General features: G+C 44.5%; 1 protein-coding gene across 1 annotated transcript in view; it reads left to right on the top strand.

Annotated features, from left to right (window-relative positions):
• Positions 1–21,593: 21,593 nt before the first annotated feature.
• Positions 21,594–22,167, top strand: part of prdm10 (PR domain containing 10) — a gene marked incomplete in the record, with an annotated part of 75,712 nt that continues 75,138 nt past the window's right edge. Inside the window, 1 exon segment of the mRNA XM_031795485.1 lies at positions 21,594–21,698.

The raw sequence follows: 22,167 nt of genomic DNA, 5'->3' as shown, positions 1-22,167 counted from the left end.
TGGAGGACTCACTAAACAGAACATCCCTGGTCATCCCTACTGCCTCTGATCTGGAGGACTCACTAAACAGAGAACATCCCTGGTCATCTCTACTGCCTCTGATCTGGAGGACTCACTAAACAGAGAACATCCCTGGTCATCCCTACTGCCTCTGATCTGGAGGACTCACTAAACAGAACATCCCTGGTCATCCCTACTGCCTCTGATCTGGAGGACTCACTAAACAGAGAACATCCCTGGTCATCCCTACTGCCTCTGATCTGGAGGACTCACTAAACAGAGAACATCCCTGGTCATCTCTACTGCCTCTGATCTGGAGGACTCACTAAACAGAGAACATCCCTGGTCATCCCTACTGCCTCTGATCTGGAGGACTCACTAAACAGAGAATATCCCTGGTCATCCCTACTGCCTCTGATCTGGAGGACTCACTAAACAGAGAACATCCCTGGTCATCTCTACTGCCTCTGATCTGGAGGACTCACTAAACAGAGAACATCCCTGGTCATCCCTACTGTCTCTGATCTGGAGGACTCACTAAACAGAGAACATCCCTGGTCATCCCTACTGCCTCTGATCTGGAGGACTCACTAAACAGAGAATATCCCTGGTCATCTCTACTGCCTCTGATCTGGAGGACTCACTAAACAGAGAACATCCCTGGTCATCTCTACTGCCTCTGATCTGGAGGACTCACTAAACAGAGAACATCCCTGGTCATCCCTACTGCCTCTGATCTGGAGGACTCACTAAACAGAGAACATCCCTGGTCATCCCTACTGCCTCTGATCTGGAGGACTCACTAAACAGAGAACATCCCTGGTCATCCCTACTGCCTCTGATCTGGAGGACTCACTAAACAGAGAATATCCCTGGTCATCCCTACTGCCTCTGATCTGGAGGACTCACTAAACAGAGAACATCCCTGGTCATCCCTACTGCCTCTGATCTGAGTTTACAGGACAAATATAAACAGGGGTCTCCCTCACACTATGGGACAACTGTAAACAGGGGTCTCCCTCACACATCCTGTGGTTTGGTCTCTGTGTATCACCGTACATCCTGTGGTGTGGTCTCTGTGTATCACCGTACATCCTGTGGTGTGGTCTCTGTGTGTCACCGTACATCCTGTGGTGTGGTCTCTGTGTGTCATCGTACATCCTGTGGTGTGGTCTCTGTGTATCACCGTACATCCTGTGGTGTGGTCTCTGTATATCACCGTACATCCTGTGGTGTGGTCTTTGTGTATCACCGTACATCCTGTGGTGTGGTGTCTGTATAAAGGTACAGTGTTTGCGGGTGTATTCAGTTTCTGGTGAGTGGTGACTACAAACATTGATGACAGAAGTTGAGTTCAGGACACACCTGTGGCTAACACACACACACACACACACACACACACACACACACACACACACACATACATACACACAAACACACACACACACACACACTAACAAACACACACACACAAACACACACACACACACAAACAAACACACACACACTAACAAACACACACACACAAACACACACACACACACTAACAAACACACACACACAAACACACACACACACACACACTAACACTGCTGCCACGTACCAACATTTAACCATTCATTTATCATCTGGTAAAAGGGATTTAATCTCTGGATGAAGTGGACCTTGTTATTATATCATCAATCAATTCCACAGATTAAAACATGTCAATCCAGGTCACTGACTTGGAAATGGAAATGCAAATGTCACCACAGTCATCTTTGTTACAGGGTTATTTTTTATGGACGTTTAAAGGATGAGCGAGAGGAAAGTTTCCCCATATGAACCCAGGGATCAGTATTGCAACACGGAGGGATAGGCCTCTACCAGAAACCACCACCCTACAATATAATCATTCTGAATCATAGCTCATATAGGAAGTTCATGCTGATTACGGGATCAGACACAGAACGTAGACTAGAGACACACAACAACAAAAAAATTGCTAGAGCAAAGCAAGTAACAGTTTGTAGTCTGGTGTTTAAGAGTGTTGGGCCAGTAACCGAATGGTTGTCGGTTTGAACACTGAGCCAACTAGGGGAAAAATCTGTCTGTGCCCTTGAGGAAGGTACTTAACCCGAATTGCTCCTGTAAGTCGCTCTGGATAAGAAACATCTGCTAAATTACATAAATGTCACAAGTTTCCAAGTGGTGGCCTTTCTCTGCCCACTATTGGAAATCAAATACAGGTTTCCTGTAAAAATCATTTTATTTTATAACATCACATAGACAAAACGTGTCAATATCAAATCTGACTAAAAACAAAACATCAACACATTCATAAAAATTAAAATAACGTTATTTTTCCAGATCATTCAGATGACGTAACTAACTAACCTAACTGCAAGTTCTAGCGTGTATCTGCATATTTTCGTTTGTGAACGCCCACTCTGTGAAGTACGTGTTTGTAATAACTCACGTTTCCCTTCTAGAAACTTTGACAAAGTGTAAAGTCTATCAAACTTAGTCAATTCTATTAATGGGGATTAGAAAACGTTAATGAGATCAAATGTTTAATTGATTAGAAATTTTGCAGAATATCGGATAAAATCCTCTGGACTCCCTCACATCATCACCACACTTGTTTCTGGTGATTGGAATTGTCTACCAGATGCATCAGATTCATACATCCGGTGAAACATCTGGCACGTTGTTTTATCTGTAGGGACACCGTGTCCCTACTGGTGTCGCCCCCTCCTCCCGCCTGCTGTGTACCGGACTAGCTGGCTAGTTAGCACACAGTGTCCTTCGCTCCTGCCTGCCGTTAAACACAACTGCAGGAAAACAGTGCCTGACAGACGGGACCGAAGAACACGGTCTACCGGTGTACGGTTAGCCAGATACAGTTGTCGCCTCCAGCTCAGGGTTGCCAGATGTAGCCAAAATTTCTAGACAATGACAACTCAAACCCTGCTCCAAAAGCCCTGAAAACTAGCCCAAAAGAGACGAATTACCATATTTATAAAATAAACGTAACGTTATCGAGCCAATTAAGAAGGAATATCGTAGTAATTGTTAATGACATTAGAAGAAAAATTTGTGTTTCCTCAAGATAATAATTATTGTTGAGCTACGACATGACATAATAAAGGCATTTGAATATGTCGGAAGAGAAAATATAATTTGTCCTTATTAAACTTGACAGATCGTTTTTCATCAATGGATGTCGATTTAACTCGTCCAACTGCTATGATTAAGCAATAAGGCACAAGGGGGTGTGGTATATGGCCAATATACCACGGCTAAGGGCTGTTCTTAAGCATGAGGCGACATGGTGTGCCTGGTTACATTTGTTAGCAATGGTATATTGGCCATATACCACACATCCCCAGGGTGCCTTGTTGCTATTATAAAATGGTTACCAACCTAATTAGAACAGTAAAACGTATTATTTTGTTGTCATACCCATGGTATATGGGTCTGATATACCGCAGCTTTTAGCCAATCAGCATTCAGGGCTCGAACCAGGTTTATAATTGTAAATGAATCCCCTTCTGTTTAACTATAAATAAATCATGTAAATCAGACAGAAGAGGACAGAGGAGCTCAACATCTCTGAGAAAGAAACGCTTGGATGAACACAACAAAATAAATAATAACAAATACTGCAAACCGCTATATTTATTTATATTTTTTATTTCACCTTTATTTAACCAGGGAGGCTAGTTGAGAACACCTTTATTTAACCAGGTAGGCTAGTTGAGAACACCTTTATTTAACCAGGTAGGCTAGTTGAGAACACCTTTATTTAACCAGGTAGGCTAGTTGAGAACACCTTTATTTAACCAGGTAGGTTAGTTGAGAACACCTTTATTTAACCAGGTAGGCTAGTTGAGAACACCTTTATTTAACCAGGTAGGCTAGTTGAGAACACCTTTATTTAACCAGGGAGGCTAGTTGAGAACACCTTTATTTAACCAGGTAGGCTAGTTGAGAACACCTTTATTTAACCAGGTAGGCTAGTTGAGAACACCTTTATTTAACCAGGTAGGCTAGTTGAGAACACCTTTATTTAACCAGGTAGGTTAGTTGAGAACACCTTTATTTAACCAGGTAGGCTAGTTGAGAACACCTTTATTTAACCAGGTAGGCTAGTTGAGAACACCTTTATTTAACCAGGTAGGCTAGTTGAGAACACCTTTATTTAACCAGGTAGGCTAGTTGAGAACACCTTTATTTAACCAGGTAGGCTAGTTGAGAACACCTTTATTTAACCAGGTAGGCTAGTTGAGAACACCTTTATTTAACCAGGTAGGCTAGTTGAGAACACCTTTATTTAACCAGGTAGGCTAGTTGAGAACACCTTTATTTAACCAGGTAGGCTAGTTGAGAACACCTTTATTTAACCAGGTAGGTTAGTTGAGAACACCTTTATTTAACCAGGTAGGTTAGTTGAGAACACCTTTATTTAACCAGGTAGGCTAGTTGAGAACACCTTTATTTAACCAGGTAGGCTAGTTGAGAACACCTTTATTTAACCAGGTAGGCTAGTGGAGAACACCTTTATTTAACCAGGTAGGCTAGTTGAGAACACCTTTATTTAACCAGGTAGGCTAGTTGAGAACACCTTTATTTAACCAGGTAGGCTAGTGGAGAACACCTTTATTTAACCAGGTAGGCTAGTGGAGAACACCTTTATTTAACCAGGTAGGCTAGTGGAGAACACCTTTATTTAACCAGGTAGGCTAGTGGAGAACACCTTTATTTAACCAGGTAGGCTAGTTGAGAACACCTTTATTTAACCAGGTAGGCTAGTTGAGAACACCTTTATTTAACCAGGTAGGCTAGTTGAGAACACCTTTATTTAACCAGGTAGGCTAGTTGAGAACACCTTTATTTAACCAGGTAGGCTAGTTGAGAACACCTTTATTTAACCAGGTAGGCTAGTTGAGAACACCTTTATTTAACCAGGTAGGCTAGTTGAGAACACCTTTATTTAACCAGGTAGGCTAGTTGAGAACACCTTTATTTAACCAGGTAGGCTAGTTGAGAACACCTTTATTTAACCAGGTAGGCTAGTTGAGAACACCTTTATTTAACCAGGTAGGCTAGTTGAGAACACCTTTATTTAACCAGGTAGGCTAGTTGAGAACACCTTTATTTAACCAGGTAGGCTAGTTGAGAACACCTTTATTTAACCAGGTAGGCTAGTTGAGAACACCTTTATTTAACCAGGTAGGCTAGTTGAGAACACCTTTATTTAACCAGGGAGGCTAGTTGAGAACACCTTTATTTAACCAGGTAGGCTAGTTGAGAACACCTTTATTTAACCAGGTAGGCTAGTTGAGAACACCTTTATTTAACCTGGTAGGCTAGTTGAGAACACCTTTATTTAACCAGGTAGGCTAGTTGAGAGCACCTTTATTTAACCAGGTAGGCTAGTTGAGAACACCTTTATTTAACCAGGTAGGCTAGTTGAGAACACCTTTATTTAACCAGGTAGGCTAGTTGAGAGCACCTTTATTTAACCAGGTAGGCTAGTTGAGAACACCTTTATTTAACCAGGTAGGCTAGTTGAGAGCACCTTTATTTAACCAGGTAGGCTAGTTGAGAACACCTTTATTTAACCAGGTAGGCTAGTTGAGAACACCTTTATTTAACCAGGTAGGCTAGTTGAGAACACCTTTATTTAACCAGGTAGGCTAGTTGAGAAGCACCTTTATTTAACCAGGTAGGCTAGTTGAGAACACCTTTATTTAACCAGGTAGGCTAGTTGAGAACACCTTTATTTAACCAGGTAGGCTAGTTGAGAACACCTTTATTTAACCAGGTAGGCTAGTTGAGAACACCTTTATTTAACCAGGTAGGCTAGTTGAGAACACCTTTATTTAACCAGGTAGGCTAGTTGAGAACACCTTTATTTAACCAGGTAGGCTAGTTGAGAACACCTTTATTTAACCAGGTAGGCTAGTGAGAACACCTTTATTTAACCAGGTAGGCTAGTTGAGAACACCTTTATTTAACCAGGTAGGCTAGTTGAGAACACCTTTATTTAACCAGGTAGGCTAGTTGAGAACACCTTTATTTAACCAGGTAGGCTAGTTGAGAACACCTTTATTTAACCAGGTAGGCTAGTTGAGAACACCTTTATTTAACCAGGTAGGCTAGTTGAGAACACCTTTATTTAACCAGGTAGGCTAGTTGAGAACACCTTTATTTAACCAGGTAGGCTAGTTGAGAACACCTTTATTTAACCAGGTAGGCTAGTTGAGAACACCTTTATTTAACCAGGTAGGCTAGTTGAGAACACCTTTATTTAACCAGGTAGGCTAGTTGAGAACACCTTTATTTAACCAGGTAGGCTAGTTGAGAACACCTTTATTTAACCAGGTAGGCTAGTTGAGAACACCTTTATTTAACCAGGTAGGCTAGTTGAGAACACCTTTATTTAACCAGGTAGGCTAGTTGAGAACACCTTTATTTAACCAGGTAGGCTAGTTGAGAACACCTTTATTTAACCAGGTAGGCTAGTTGAGAACACCTTTATTTAACCAGGTAGGCTGGTTGAGAACACCTTTATTTAACCAGGTAGGCTGGTTGAGAACACCTTTATTTAACCAGGTAGGCTGGTTGAGAACACCTTTATTTAACCAGGTAGGCTAGTTGAGAACACCTTTATTTAACCAGGTAGGCTGGTTGAGAACACCTTTATTTAACCAGGTAGGCTAGTTGAGAACACCTTTATTTAACCAGGTAGGCTAGTTGAGAACACCTTTATTTAACCAGGTAGGCTAGTTGAGAACACCTTTATTTAACCAGGTAGGCTAGTTGAGAACACCTTTATTTAACCAGGTAGGTTAGTTGAGAACACCTTTATTTAACCAGGTAGGCTAGTTGAGAACACCTTTATTTAACCAGGTAGGCTAGTTGAGAACACCTTTATTTAACCAGGTAGGCTAGTTGAGAACACCTTTATTTAACCAGGTAGGCTAGTTGAGAACACCTTTATTTAACCAGGTAGGCTAGTTGAGAACACCTTTATTTAACCAGGTAGGCTAGTTGAGAACACCTTTATTTAACCAGGTAGGCTAGTTGAGAACACCTTTATTTAACCAGGTAGGCTAGTTGAGAACACCTTTATTTAACCAGGGAGGCTAGTTGAGAACACCTTTATTTAACCAGGTAGGCTAGTTGAGAACACCTTTATTTAACCAGGTAGGCTAGTTGAGAACACCTTTATTTAACCTGGTAGGCTAGTTGAGAACACCTTTATTTAACCAGGTAGGCTAGTTGAGAGCACCTTTATTTAACCAGGTAGGCTAGTTGAGAACACCTTTATTTAACCAGGTAGGCTAGTTGAGAACACCTTTATTTAACCAGGTAGGCTAGTTGAGAGCACCTTTATTTAACCAGGTAGGCTAGTTGAGAACACCTTTATTTAACCAGGTAGGCTAGTTGAGAGCACCTTTATTTAACCAGGTAGGCTAGTTGAGAACACCTTTATTTAACCAGGTAGGCTAGTTGAGAACACCTTTATTTAACCAGGTAGGCTAGTTGAGAACACCTTTATTTAACCAGGTAGGCTAGTTGAGAGCACCTTTATTTAACCAGGTAGGCTAGTTGAGAACACCTTTATTTAACCAGGTAGGCTAGTTGAGAACACCTTTATTTAACCAGGTAGGCTAGTTGAGAACACCTTTATTTAACCAGGTAGGCTAGTTGAGAACACCTTTATTTAACCAGGTAGGCTAGTTGAGAACACCTTTATTTAACCAGGTAGGCTAGTTGAGAACACCTTTATTTAACCAGGTAGGCTAGTTGAGAACACCTTTATTTAACCAGGTTGGCTAGTTGAGAACACCTTTATTTAACCAGGTGGCTAGTTGAGAACACCTTTATTTAACCAGGTAGGCTAGTTGAGAACACCTTTATTTAACCAGGTAGGCTAGTTGAGAACACCTTTATTTAACCAGGTAGGCTAGTTGAGAACACCTTTATTTAACCAGGTAGGCTGGTTGAGAACACCTTTATTTAACCAGGTAGGCTAGTTGAGAACACCTTTATTTAACCAGGTTGGCTAGTTGAGAACACCTTTATTTAACCAGGTAGGCTAGTTGAGAACACCTTTATTTAACCAGGTAGGCTAGTTGAGAACACCTTTATTTAACCAGGTAGGCTAGTTGAGAACACCTTTATTTAACCAGGTAGGCTAGTTGAGAACACCTTTATTTAACCAGGTAGGCTAGTTGAGAACACCTTTATTTAACCAGGTAGGCTAGTTGAGAACACCTTTATTTAACCAGGTAGGCTAGTTGAGAACACCTTTATTTAACCAGGTAGGCTAGTTGAGAACACCTTTATTTAACCAGGTAGGCTAGTGGAGAACACCTTTATTTAACCAGGTAGGCTAGTTGAGAACACCTTTATTTAACCAGGTAGGCTAGTTGAGAACACCTTTATTTAACCAGGTAGGCTAGTTGAGAACACCTTTATTTAACCAGGTAGGCTAGTTGAGAACACCTTTATTTAACCAGGTAGGCTAGTTGAGAACACCTTTATTTAACCAGGTAGGCTAGTTGAGAACACCTTTATTTAACCAGGTAGGCTAGTTGAGAACACCTTTATTTAACCAGGTAGGCTAGTTGAGAACACCTTTATTTAACCAGGTAGGCTAGTTGAGAACACCTTTATTTAACCAGGGAGGCTAGTTGAGAACACCTTTATTTAACCAGGTAGGCTAGTTGAGAACACCTTTATTTAACCAGGTAGGCTAGTTGAGAACACCTTTATTTAACCAGGTAGGCTAGTTGAGAACACCTTTATTTAACCAGGTAGGCTAGTTGAGAACACCTTTATTTAACCAGGTAGGCTAGTTGAGAACACCTTTATTTAACCAGGTAGGCTAGTTGAGAACACCTTTATTTAACCAGGGAGGCTAGTTGAGAACACCTTTATTTAACCAGGGAGGCTAGTTGAGAACACCTTTATTTAACCAGGTAGGCTAGTTGAGAACACCTTTATTTAACCAGGTAGGCTAGTTGAGAACACCTTTATTTAACCAGGTAGGCTGGTTGAGAACACCTTTATTTAACCAGGTAGGCTAGTTGAGAACACCTTTATTTAACCAGGTTGGCTAGTTGAGAACACCTTTATTTAACCAGGTAGGCTAGTTGAGAACACCTTTATTTAACCAGGTAGGCTAGTTGAGAACACCTTTATTTAACCAGGTAGGCTAGTTGAGAACACCTTTATTTAACCAGGTAGGCTAGTTGAGAACACCTTTATTTAACCAGGTAGGCTAGTTGAGAACACCTTTATTTAACCAGGTAGGCTAGTTGAGAACACCTTTATTTAACCAGGTAGGCTAGTTGAGAACACCTTTATTTAACCAGGTAGGCTAGTTGAGAACACCTTTATTTAACCAGGTAGGCTAGTGGAGAACACCTTTATTTAACCAGGTAGGCTAGTTGAGAACACCTTTATTTAACCAGGTAGGCTAGTTGAGAACACCTTTATTTAACCAGGTAGGCTAGTTGAGAACACCTTTATTTAACCAGGTAGGCTAGTTGAGAACACCTTTATTTAACCAGGTAGGCTAGTTGAGAACACCTTTATTTAACCAGGTAGGCTAGTTGAGAACACCTTTATTTAACCAGGTAGGCTAGTTGAGAACACCTTTATTTAACCAGGTAGGCTAGTTGAGAACACCTTTATTTAACCAGGTAGGCTAGTTGAGAACACCTTTATTTAACCAGGTAGGCTAGTTGAGAACACCTTTATTTAACCAGGTAGGCTAGTTGAGAACAAGTTCTCATTTGCAACTGCGACCTGGCCAAGATAAAGCATAGCAGTGTGAGCATACAACAAAGAGTTACACATGGAGTAAACAATTAACAAGTCAATAACACAGTAGAAAACAAAGGGGGGGTCTATATACAATGTGTGCAAAAGGCATGAGGAGGTAGGCAAATAATTACAATTTTGCAGATTAACACTGTAGTGATAAAAGATCAGATGGTCATGTACAGGTAGAGATATTGGTGTGCAGAAGAGCAGAAAAGTAAATAAATAAAAACAGTATGGGGATGAGGTAGGTGAAAAGGGTGGGCTATTTACCAATAGACTATGTACAGCTGCAGCGATCGGTTAGCTGCTCAGATAGCTGATGTTTGAAGTTGGTGAGGGAGATAAAAGTCTCCAACTTCAGCGATTTTTGCAATTCGTTCCAGTCACAGGCAGCAGAGTATAAATGGTCCATTTGAGAGATTGACTTGTCATTTCAATAGGCTACAGACTAAAATCTGGGTTTATGATTGTAATTCAATGTTGCCGTGGTTTGCTTGGATAAAGGAAGGTTAGCCTATAGTTCTTGATTGGCCTACATATCATTTCAGATAGACTACAGTAGACTAGACAAGATGTAGTCAAGATGTAAACAGAACGATTTAGCAGCTCGCTTAGTTCAAACAGACGAATGTATTGAACATGAATAGCGAGGCGATTTCGAGGTAAGAAATTGTTGTTTCCCCAATAGACTGCTTGAATAGGCTACTGAGGATGGGGTCATAATTTCAATCATTGAATGAAATATTAATAATGTGTATATATACTGAATATGCTTGTCAACAACAGGCAGTGTTTATTGTTTTGAATTTCTTTCACCTGTGTTGGTGATCACATACAGGAGAGGGAGTGCAAAACAACGACGCTGGACAGAGTGGAATCAGGTGTAGCAAAAACACTGGGCCCAGAGTTATCTGAGGACATCCGGTTTAACCAGAGCGTTGGCCTGCTAGTAATGCTTGCTATTAGATGATTTATATATCACCTGTAGCCTAATCTGACTGTCACCGTCAATCTAATGCGTTCTAAATGATCAGCAATTGCGATAGAGCTTAAATAACTTAAAATTAATTAACGAAACATGTCCATTAATAATTGCAAGGCTACAACAACAATAAACTGAAGTTATAGCCTATTTATTAAATTGGTTTGCCAGCTCCAGGTAGACTACACCAGTGGTACATTTTATTTTATTTAACCTTTATTTAACGAGGCAAGTCAGTTAAGAACAAATTCTTATTGATAATGACGGTCTACCAAAAGGCAAATACCTCCTGCGGGGACGGGGACTGAGATTAAAAATATAAATGTAGGACAACACACACATCACGACAAGAGAGACACCACAACACTACATAAAGAGAGACACCACAACACTACATAAAGAGAGACACCACAACACTACATAAAGAGAGACAACACAACACTACATAAAGAGAGACAACACAACACTACATAAAGAGAGAGGCCACAACACTACATAAAGAGAGACAACACATCACTACATAAAGAGAGACAACACAACACTACATAAAGAGAGACAACACACACATCGCGACAAGAGAGACACCACAACACTACATAAAGAGAGACAACACAACACTACATAAAGAGAGACAACACAACACTACATAAAGAGAGAGGCCACAACACTACATAAAGAGAGACAACACATCACTACATAAAGAGAGACAACACAACACTACATAAAGAGAGACACCACATCACTACATAAAGAGAGAGGCACTACATAAAGAGAGACAACACTACACTACATAAAGAGAGACACCACAACACTACATAAAGAGAGAGGCACTACATAAAGAGAGACAACACTACACTACATAAAGAGAGACACCACAACACTACATAAAGAGAGAGGCACTACATAAAGAGAGACAACACTACACTACATAAAGAGAGACACCACAACACTACATAAAGAGAGACACCACAACACTACATAAAGAGAGACAACACAACACTACATAAAGAGAGACAACACAACACTACATAAAGAGAGACCTAAGACATCAACATAGCATGGCAGCAACACATGACAACACAGCATGGAAGCAACACAACATGGCAGCAACACATGACAACACAGCATGGTAGCAACACAACATGGCAGCAAATAGTAGCCTACCATGGTATATGTATTAATAGGCTACTTGATGGCCAATGGAGGCAAATTGATCATTGTCCACATTTAATATCCGTTTCATTGAGGACTTTCCCCCATAAAAAGAACCACGTGAGCGAGTTCCATAACTTCTATGTTAAATGTCCACTCAGGCAGCCCCCCCCCCCCCCCCCTCTTCCCCCCAGACCTAAGAGCTGAGCATGCATAAAACATATTGCTTGATACCGTTTTCTTTAAGCAAAGTCAACATTATAATGTAGTTTAAACCACCTCCTAACGAATTTATGTAATGGGGCTCTAGTGGGCCCAAAGTCAACATTATAATGTAGTTTAAACCACCTCCTAACGAATTTATGTAATGGGGCTCTAGTGCACCCAAAGTCAACATTATAATGTAGTTTAAACCACCTCCTAACGAATTTATGTAATGGGGCTCTAGTGCACCCAAAGTCAACATTATAATGTAGTTTAAACCACCTCCTAACGAATTTATGTAATGGGGCTCTAGTGCACCCAAAGTCAACATTATAATGTAGTTTAAACCACCTCCTAACGAATTTATGTAATGGGGCTCTAGTGCACCCAAAGTCAACATTATAATGTAGTTTAAACCACCTCCTAACGAATTTATGTAATGGGGCTCTAGTGGGCCCAAAGTCAACATTATAATGTAGTTTAAACCACCTCCTAACGAATTTATGTAATGGGGCTCTAGTGGGCCCAAAGTCAACATTATAATGTAGTTTAAACCACCTCCTAACGAATTTATGTAATGGGGCTCTAGTGGGCCCAAAGTCAACATTATAATGTAGTTTAAACCACCTCCTAACGAATTTATGTAATGGGGCTCTAGTGGGCCCAAAGTCAACATTATAATGTAGTTTAAACCACCTCCTAACGAATTTATGTAATGGGGCTCTAGTGGGCCCAAAGTCAACATTATAATGTAGTTTAAACCACCTCCTAACGAATTTATGTAATGGGGCTCTAGTGGGCCCAAAGTCAACATTATAATGTAGTTTAAACCACCTCCTAACGAATTTATGTAATGGGGCTCTAGTGCACCCAAAGTCGTTTTCCAGTGCTTTGTCCCCATTATTTATTGATGTGCGGTTGAGGGGAGGGGTGATAGTGAACTACAATAATCCATGTCAAATATTGGACCTGGAAGTACTGGAGAGGGTGGAGGGCCAGGATAGAAGTACTGGAGAGGGTGGAGGGCCAGGATAGAAGTACTGGAGAGGGTGGAGGGCCAGGATAGAAGTACTGGAGAGGGTGGAGGGCCAGGATAGAAGTACTGGAGAGGGTGGAGGGCCAGGATAGAAGTACTGGAGAGGGTGGAGGGCCAGGATAGAAGTACTGGAGAGGGTGGAGGGCCAGGATAGAAGTACTGGAGAGGGTGGAGGGCCAGGATAGAAGTACTGGAGAGGGTGGAGGGCCAGGATAGAAGTACTGGAGAGGGTGGAGGGCCAGGATAGAAGTACTGGAGAGGGTGGAGGGCCAGGATAGAAGTACTGGAGAGGGTGGAGGGCCAGGATAGAAGTACTGGAGAGGGTGGAGGGCCAGGATAGAAGTACTGGAGAGGGTGGAGGGCCAGGATAGAAGTACTGGAGAGGGTGGAGGGCCAGGATAGAAGTACTGGAGAGGGTGGAGGGCCAGGATAGAAGTACTGGAGAGGGTGGAGGGCCAGGATAGAAGTACGGTCATGTGGTGTGGAGGGCCAGGATAGAAGTACTGGAGAGGGTGGAGGGCCAGGATAGAAGTACTGGAGAGGGTGGAGGGCCAGGATAGAAGTACTGGAGAGGGTGGAGGGCCAGGATAGAAGTACTGGAGAGGGTGGAGGGCCAGGATAGAAGTACTGGAGAGGGTGGAGGGCCAGGATAGAAGTAAGGTCATGTGGTGTGGAGGGCCAGGATAGAAGTAAGGTCATGTGGTGTGGAGGGCCAGGATAGAAGTAAGGTCATGTGGTGTGGAGGGCCAGGATAGAAGTAAGGTCATGTGGTGTGGAGGGCCAGGATAGAAGTAAGGTCATGTGGTGTGGAGGGCCAGGATAGAAGTAAGGTCATGTGGTGTGGAGGGCCAGGATAGAAGTAAGGTCATGTGGTGTGGAGGGCCAGGATAGAAGTAAGGTCATGTGGTGTGGAGGGCCAGGATAGAAGTAAGGTCATGTGGTGTGGAGGGCCAGGATAGAAGTACTGGAGAGGGTGGAGGGCCAGGATAGAAGTACTGGAGAGGGTGGAGGGCCAGGATAGAAGTACTGGAGAGGGTGGAGGGCCAGGATAGAAGTACTGGAGAGGGTGGAGGGCCAGGATAGAAGTACTGGAGAGGGTGGAGGGCCAGGATAGAAGTACTGGAGAGGGTGGAGGGCCAGGATAGAAGTACTGGAGAGGGTGGAGGGCCAGGATAGAAGTACTGGAGAGGGTGGAGGGCCAGGATAGAAGTACTGGAGAGGGTGGAGGGCCAGGATAGAAGTACTGGAGAGGGTGGAGGGCCAGGATAGAAGTACTGGAGAGGGTGGAGGGCCAGGATAGAAATACTGGAGAGGGTGGAGGGCCAGGATAGAAGTACTGGAGAGGGTGGAGGGCCAGGATAGAAGTACTGGAGAGGGTGGAGGGCCAGGATAGAAGTACTGGAGAGGGTGGAGGGCCAGGATAGAAGTACGGTCATGTGGTGTGGAGGGCCAGGATAGAGGTACTGGAGAGGGTGGAGGGCCAGGATAGAAGTACTGGAGAGGGTGGAGGGCCAGGATAGAAGTACTGGAGAGGGTGGAGGGCCAGGATAGAAGTACTGGAGAGGGTGGAGGGCCAGGATAGAAGTACTGGAGAGGGTGGAGGGCCAGGATAGAAGTAAGGTCATGTGGTGTGGAGGGCCAGGATAGAAGTAAGGTCATGTGGTGTGGAGGGCCAGGATAGAAGTAAGGTCATGTGGTGTGGAGGGCCAGGATAGAAGTAAGGTCATGTGGTGTGGAGGGCCAGGATAGAAGTAAGGTCATGTGGTGTGGAGGGCCAGGATAGAAGTAAGGTCATGTGGTGTGGAGGGCCAGGATAGAAGTAAGGTCATGTGGTGTGGAGGGCCAGGATAGAAGTACGGTCATGTGGTGTGGAGGGCCAGGATAGAAGTACGGTCATGTGGTGTGGAGGGCCAGGATAGAAGTAAGGTCATGTGGTGTGGAGGGCCAGGATAGAAGTAAGGTCATGTGGTGTGGAGGGCCAGGATAGAAGTAAGGTAATGTGGTGTGGAGAACCAGGATAGAAGTAAGGTCATGTGGTGTGGAGAACCAGGATAGAAGTAAGGTCTGGTGTGGAGATTTTAATGCCCACAATACGCTCTGGAGGGGGGACTGATGGATGGAAATGGCTAAGTGATGTAAAATCTGATATAAGTTAAAGATCTGGTGTGGCTGAATGATGGCCGAGGGACCAGGACTGATGTAGCCACAGGGAGAGAGTCAGCCTTGCACCTCACTCTGGTATCTAGTGTGATGACAGGAATCTGTGAGTGGGAGGTATGGGAGGAGTCGACAGTAGGGAGTGATCATTACCCCATAGTATGCACAGTAGGCCGGAGGGGAGGAGGAGGTGTCAGTGGATGGAGTAGGCAGGTGGGTGTTCGGAAGGGAAAAGTGGGATCCGTTTCAGGAGCTGAGTGAGCAGGTGATGGGTGGATATGAATAACTAGGTGAGAACAGCTTTAGTGGGAGCAGCTACTGAGGCTATACCTAAGAGTTCAGGGAGGAGGAGGAGGAAAGCAGTCCCGTGGTGGACAGAGGAGTGAGGAGTAGGAACAGGACATTTAGAGTACTGAAAAGGACACAGAACTTCCAACATCTGATTCAGTATCAGCAGGCCCTGGTGAGGAGAACTATCCCTCAGTCTGATTCAGTATCAGCAGGCCCTGGTGAGGAGAACTATCCCTCAGTCTGATTCAGCATAAGCAGGCCCTGGTGAGGAGAACTATCCCTCAGTCTGATTCAGTATCAGCAGGCCCTGGTGAGGATAACTATCCCTCAGTCTGGTTCAGTATCAGCAGGCCCTGGTGAGGAGAACTATCTGTCAATCTAATTCAGTATCAGCAGGCCCAGGCCCTGGTGAGGAGAACTATCCCTCAGTCTGATTCGGTATCAGCAGGCCCTGGTGAGGAGAACTATCCCTCAGTCTGATTCAGTATAAGCAGGCCCTGGTGAGGAGAACTATCCCTCAGTCTGATTCAGTATCAGCAGGCCCTGGTGAGGAGAACTATCCCTCAGTCTGATTCAGTATCAGCAGGCCCTGGTGAGGAGAACTATCCCTGAGTCTGATTCCGTATCAGCAGTCCCAGGCCCTGGTGAGGAGAACTATCCCTCAGTCTGATTCAGTATCAACAGGCCCAGGCCCTGGTGAGGAGAACTATCCATCAGTCTGATTCAGTATCAGCAGGCCCAGGCCCTGGTGAGGAGAACTATCCCTCAGTCTGATTCAGTATCAGCAGGCCCAGGCCCTGGTGAGGAGAACTATCCCTCAGTCTGATTCAGTATAAACAGGCCCTGGCCCTGGTGAGGAGAACTATCCCTCAGTCTGTTTCAGTATCAGCAGGCCCAGGCCATGGTGAGGAGAACTATCCCTCAGTCTGATTCAGCATAAGCAGGCCCTGGTGAGGAGAACTATCCCTCAGTCTGATTCAGTATCAGCAGGCCCTGGTGAGGATAACTATCCCTCAGTCTGGTTCAGTATCAGCAGGCCCTGGTGAGGAGAACTATCTGTCAATCTAATTCAGTATCAGCAGGCCCAGGCCCTGGTGAGGAGAACTATCCCTCAGTCTGATTCAGTATAAGCAGGCCCTGGTGAGGAGAACTATCCCTCAGTCTGATTCAGTATCAGCAGGCCCTGGTGAGGAGAACTATCCCTCAGTCTGATTCAGTATCAGCAGGCCCTGGTGAGGAGAACTATCCCTGAGTCTGATTCCGTATCAGCAGTCCCAGGCCCTGGTGAGGAGAACTATCCCTCAGTCTGATTCAGTATCAACAGGCCCAGGCCCTGGTGAGGAGAACTATCCATCAGTCTGATTCAGTATCAGCAGGCCCAGGCCCTGGTGAGGAGAACTATCCCTCAGTCTGATTCAGTATCAGCAGGCCCAGGCCCTGGTGAGGAGAACTATCCCTCAGTCTGATTCAGTATCAGCAGGCCCAGGCCATGGTGAGGAGAACTATCCCTCAGTCTGTTTCAGTATCAGTAGGCCCTGGTGAGGAGAACTATCCCTCAGTCTGATTCAGTATCAGCAGGCCCAGGCCCTGGTGAGGAGAACTATCCCTCAGTCTGATTCAGTATCAGCAGGCCCAGGCCATGGTGAGGAGAACTATCCGTCAGGCAAAGAGGTCATGTTGGTGTCAGTTCTGTAACACCATTGGAAGGCCGCCACCTGTGGCCGACGATTAAGAGGATGAGAGGGGTCAGAAGGGAGTGGGATTATCCAGTGTTGACGAGTGGGCAGGATGTGGCAGTAACAGATGAGGATAAGGCAGAGATGATGGCCAAAGCATTTGTCCATGTGCATAGCTCTGTAAATTTGTCAGAGGAGGGACAGAGGGGGAGAGAGAGAGCGAGAGAGGAGCTTCCTGGAGTGCTGGATAGGAGGGAGGATGTAAATGATACGTTGAACGTGTCATGGCTGAGGTCAAAAGGGCAATAGGTACGGCTGGGTTAACTTCACCTGGGAAAGATGAGGTGTGCTATGTTATGTTGGCCCATCTTGGTAATGAGGATCCGGATAAGGTATTGGTGTTGTACAACAGAGTGGAGGAGGAGGGGAAACTACCAGACAGTATTGGGACCAATCAACTACCAGACAGCTGGAAGGAGACAGTAGTGGGACCAATCAACTACCAGACAGCTGGAAGGAGACAGTAGTGGGACCAATCAACTACCAGACAGCTGAAAGGAGACAGTAGTGGGACCAATCAACTACCAGACAGCTGGAAGGAGCCAGTAGTAGTACCAATCAACTACCAGACAGCTTGAAGGAGACAGTAGTGGGACCAATCAACTACCAGACAGCTGGAAGGAGACAGTAGTGGTACCAATCAACTACCAGACATCTGGAAGGAGACAGTAGTGGTACCAATCAACTACCAGACAGATGGAAGGAGACAGTAGTGGGACCAATCAACTACCAGACAGATGGAAGGAGACAGTAGTAGTACCAATCAACTACCAGACAGATGGAAGGAGACAGTAGTGGGACCAATCAACTACCAGACAGATGGAAGGAGACAGTAGTGAGACCAATCAACTACCAGACAGATGGAAGGAGACAATAGTGGGACCAATCTGGAAGCCAGGAAACGACCCAACGAGGCCAACAAGCTATTGGCCAATAGCTTTAACATCACATGTATGTAAGATTATGGAACATATGATTACGGAGAGGCTAAATTCCTGGAGAGCAGGGGGCTAGTATCGCCACATTAGAGTGGGTTCAGGAAGGGGAAGGAAACTATGGACCCAGTGCTCTGATTGGAAGCAGAGGTCAGGAAGGGGAACTATGGACCCAGTGCTCTGATTAGAAGCAGAGGTCAGGAAGGGGAACTATGGACCCAGTGCTCTGATTGGAAGGAGAGGTCAGGAAGGGGAACTATGGACCCAGTGCTCTGATTGGAAGCAGAGGTCAGGAAGGGGAACTATGGACCCAGTGCTCTGATTGGAAGCAGAGGTCAGGAAGGGGAACTATGGACCCAGTGCTCTGATTGGAAGCAGAGGTCAGGAAGGGGAACTATGGACCCAGTGCTCTGATTGGAAGCAGAGGTCAGGAAGGGGAACTATGGACCCAGTGCTCTGATTGGAAGCAGAGGTCAGGAAGGGGACCTATCGACCCAGTGCTCTGATTGGAAGCAGAGGTCAGGAAGGGGAACTATCGACCCAGTGCTCTGATTGGAAGCAGAGGTCAGGAAGGGGAACTATCGACCCAGTGCTCTGATTGGAAGCAGAGGTCAGGAAGGGGAACTATCGACCCAGTGCTCTGATTGGAAGCAGATGTCAGGAAGGGGAACTATCGACCCAGTGTTCTGATTAGAAGCAGAGGTCAGGAAGGGGAAATATGGACCCAGTGTTCTGATTGGAAGCAGAGGTCAGGAAGGGGAACTATCGACCCAGTGCTCTGATTGGAAGCAGAGGTTAGGAAGTGTGGAGAAGGTGTATGATGTGGAAGGAGAGGTTGTTAATCAAGCTTGATATTATGGGGTTAGGAGGAAGAACACACCACTGGATAAAGGACTTCCTGTTTGGAAGGTCTATCCAGGTGAGGGTGGGCAGCTAACATGTAGATTATGGTACACCACAGGGCAGCGTGATTAGTCCTCTGTTGTTCTCAGTCATGATCAATGATGTTTACTCTCAGGTACAGATGGATATTGGGAGGTTGTTATTTACAGATGATGGGGCCTCGTGGAAGAAATGTGCCATACATAGTCAGGAAGGTACAGGAAGCGATTGATGAGGTAGAGCGATGGGCATTAATGTGGGGATTCAGGTTCTCTGTAGAGAAAACTCAGTGTTATTTACCAGGAGGAAGGTGGGAAATGAGGTATGCTTGAGGTTATATGGGAGAAACTAGGGTGGGGGCCTTCAGGTTCCTTGGGGTGTACTTTGACACTAGACTGACCTGGGCAGAACACATTGAGAGAGTGGTGGGAAAGTGTAAGAAGGTGATAAATGTGATGTGCTGTCTGACGGGGAAGGAGTGAGGGGGGGGCTGGGCGTTCCTCATTGAGAACCATGTATGTTGCATTGATCTGATCTGACAGGGAAGGAGTGGGGGGGCTGGGCGTTCCTCATTGAGGACCATGTATGTTGCATTGATCTGATCTGACAGGGAAGGAGTGGGGGGGGCTGGGCGTTCCTCATTGAGAACCATGTATGTTGCATTGATCTGATCTGACAGGGAAGGAGTGGGGGGGCTGGGCGTTCCTCATTGAGGACCATGTATGTTGCATTGATCTGATCTGACAGGGAAGGAGTGGGGGGGCTGGGCGTTCCTCATTGAGGACCATGTATGTTGCATTGATCTGATCTGACAGGGAAGGAGTGGGGGGGCTGGGCGTTCCTCATTGAGAACCATGTATGTTGCATTGATCTGATCTGACAGGGAAGGAGTGGGGGGGCTGGGCGTTCCTCATTGAGGACCATGTATGTTGCATTGATCTGATCTGACAGGGAAGGAGTGGGGGGGCTGGGCGTTCCTCATTGAGGACCATGTATGTTGCATTGATCTGATCTGACAGGGAAGGAGTGGGGGGGCTGGGCGTTCCTCATTGAAGACCATGTATGTTGCATTGATCCGGTCTGTAATAGACTATGGCAGTATAGCGTATGGTTCGGCAGCCCGGACATCATTGGAAAGGCTAGATGCCATACAGGGGCAAGGACTCAGAATATGTAGTGGGGCGTTTCGAACCTCCCCAGTGTCTGAACTACAGGTGGAGATAGGGGATACGCCATTACAGATTAAGAGACAGCAGCTGGCAATTAATTATTGGGTCAGCCTACTGCGAACATAAGCGAAGACAGAACACAAGCTTTGGGTGGGTAATACCCAGACGAAGGAGATGGGACTGTATGGAAGGGAGTTTAGTCCAACGGTAGCTATTCCTGTAAATCCACCATGGCTACTCTGTTGGAGAGACTAGGGAAAGATAGGGAGGGTGTTGATCCATCTGATTGGAGAGACTAGGGAAAGATAGGGAGGGTGTTGATCCATCTGATTTGTTTAATAGACATCTGGATACTGTGTATCGTGTCCATTTACACAGATGTTTCAAAAGATCCAAGGACAGGAAGTACTGGTTCAGCGTTTTCTAGTGCAGGAATGTGGGTAGATGTCAGGAAAAGTATAATAGATAATCTGTCTGTATCCACAACGGAGCCGATGGCCATACTGATTCATGTGCAGTGTTAATGAGTCTCTAGTCCTTTAGCTCACATGGGCAACAAGATCTGTTTTTATATGGTGCTACAAACCCATGGAAAGATTAAACAAATGTGTTACAAATAAGATTAGCTTGGGTCCCAAAACCAGCAACCAATACATTTTTCTCCGTGACATCGTTTTCCAAGTAGTTCAATTTAAATAAAGGTTAAATAAATAAAATAAATAATAATTTAGTCATAAAACCGCGAACATGACAACACTGCCCCGTCCCTTCTTCTGTAGGGTTTATCGGCGGAAGGCATCTAACGTCACTGCGCATTAACGCCACCTACCGCATTGGCGCACGTCTTGCCTTTCCTAGTTTAAAAATAGACAAACAGAAGTATAAAGAGGGATTTACTGCAAATGCAGGAACGCCCCGAATAGCAACCTTATCAAATAAACTACTGTATGTGATTAATTCGATAAAAAACGTAGGTTAATTTTTATTGGGTAACTTTGATCCGTTACATATATTTTTATTTGGTCGAAATTCATTGAGCCTTGGTATGCATACATTCAATATAACTATTCGAGTGAACGTTGATTAAAATCTGCTACCCATCAATACCTTATATCAAGGCATTTCACTGTACTTGTGGATGTGACATTAAAACTTGAAACATATATCAAGTAATTGTTGACATAAAAGGTTTCGTGAAATAGATACGTAAAGGTTTTTAATTTTGTCACTCAATAATATTCCACCAATCGCCACACAAGCCTCGGCGAGTTGCTAGGCAGAATATGGTAATACATGCAACGCAGCCACCTCTGCAGCTACCATTCTGAGGTAAGAACAACTTCCAACGTTTTTCATTAAATATATCAAAAACTCGGGGAGAATTTCAGCTTCATTCCAAAAGTTCAATGTCTAGATCATCTCCTTGTAAGTATCAATCAAAAAAAATCTAAAAATATCGCTCTTGGGTAACACATTTATATCGATAGAAATATACAGATTTTCATTTGGGGTCGCTTTCAAATGTGGTTGTTGTTGTTTTAGGTCCCATCCAAAATGGAGCCTCTTCTTCCTTGTTCTCCGGCAGCTCCAGGCTCGGCTCAACTAGAAGGGGGGACGGGTGGGTCCAGACCAAATATTTAAGGGCTCCGATAAATTATAGACCATTTACTAAATACAAAACAGTATTTAATAATGTTATGAATACGATTTATGATGTACATTTTTCAAGATCGGGTTATACATTAGCGTTAAATGTAATAATGTGGTGAGGCCGCGGTGCAGTAAATGCCCGGGTTTC

This window comes from Oncorhynchus kisutch, linkage group LG18 (genome assembly GCF_002021735.2).
Source record: "Oncorhynchus kisutch isolate 150728-3 linkage group LG18, Okis_V2, whole genome shotgun sequence".
Classification (NCBI taxonomy): domain Eukaryota; kingdom Metazoa; phylum Chordata; class Actinopteri; order Salmoniformes; family Salmonidae; genus Oncorhynchus; species Oncorhynchus kisutch.
The sequence above is the reverse complement of the archived record's forward strand: the minus strand, read 5'-3'. Positions and strand labels throughout refer to the sequence as shown.